This window comes from Chinchilla lanigera, unplaced genomic scaffold (genome assembly GCF_000276665.1).
Source record: "Chinchilla lanigera isolate Chin_1 unplaced genomic scaffold, ChiLan1.0 scaffold00098, whole genome shotgun sequence".
Taxonomy (NCBI): Eukaryota; Metazoa; Chordata; class Mammalia; order Rodentia; family Chinchillidae; genus Chinchilla; species Chinchilla lanigera.
Genome location: NW_004955499.1, coordinates 647,644 through 649,090, shown reverse-complemented (window position 1 = coordinate 649,090; position 1,447 = coordinate 647,644).

Here is a 1,447-nt window from a genome sequence, read left to right as displayed (position 1 = left end):
CAGTGGACCTCAGCCTCCAGGACTGGGCCACCGAGCTCTGCTGTGTGTCAGCGCCCGGGCTGTGGGATTGTATATGGCGGCCCCTGTGGACTAAGATAGGGAGGGACCAGCGCAGTGGACTTCAGCCTCCAGGACTGGGCCACCGAGCTCTGCTGTGTGTCAGCGCCCGGGCTGTAGGATTGCATATGGCAGCCCCTGTGGACTAAGATAGGGAGAGACCAGCGCAGTGGACTTCAGCCTCCAGGACTGGCCACTGAGGTCCACTCTGTCACCCTAACCCTGTGTGCTGCCTGGGCCGCCATGTGCAAAGGCACAGCTGTAGCTCCACCACCTGGGAGGCCGCAGCAAGACGCATGAGGGTGACGGTGCCTGGACCAGCCTGTCACCGCCTGTGGATATAAAAGCTGTCTGGGAGACTGAGGCAGGAAGAAACCCCACTCCAGCCCAGCTTGGCAATTTAGAGACTTAGCGATACCCTCTCTCAAAATAACATTGGAGCAGGACGCGGCAGGTGGCTGCAGGGTCCCCGGCTGGGCTGCAAGCTGACTGGAGTCAGATGGGACTTAGCTGGGCCAGGCTGCGGCCGGGAAGGGATGATAAACACGGCCCTCGGGGCGCCGGGACACACCTGACCTTCCCCCGAGAGTTTACATCCCGGCCGGGGTCAGCGCCCAGTGTGGCCAGGAGGGCGCAGCGGCTCCTCTTGCTCAGTCTGCAGCCTGGGCATCTGAGCAGTGCAGCCAAGGCGGTGTGCCCAGAGCCCCTCTGGGAGGGACCGAGTGTCCAGCACCCGCGGAGCCCGCAGTGCTGTTTGTTATCTCCGGAGGGCCGTGCCGCGTCCGGGACAGGGATCGTCAGGCCTTTGTCCTTTGCAGCCGGCCCGTCGGGCAGGCCGCCTGCTCCTTTGGCGGGGGTGCAGCTCAGGATCCTGGCCGTCGTGGTGGGCAGCTGCGTGGACAGGGCACACAGCTCTTGTTTTCTGTTGTTTTTGGTTTTTGTGTTGTTTTATCTTTGCAGACCGAGTCTCACTCTGTAGCCAGAGCCAGCCTCAAACTCATGACAATCCTCCTGCCTCAGCCTCCCCGATGCTGGCCAGAGCAGCATGAGCGTGGACACAGCCCTCCTGCTCGACCCGGCGACCTCCGTGTCAGCTCCTGGATCTGCGGATGGAACTGGTGCTACGAGCGGTGTCCAAGCTCCAGGGAACGGGCTTGTTTTTAAAAGACCCTGAGCTGGGCAAGGAGGCTGAGGCAGGAAGATCTCAGTGAGTGTGAGGCCCACCTTGGCTATACAGGGAGACCCTGTCGCCAACAGCAACAAAATAAAACACAAGGGACGCAAAAAAAACAGCAGATCCTGAGAAACTATCTTGACGATACCAATAGGTAAAATAACAACCACTGATAATGTCCTACCACTTTGTCTGTAATTCGGTGAATCCCCCTAT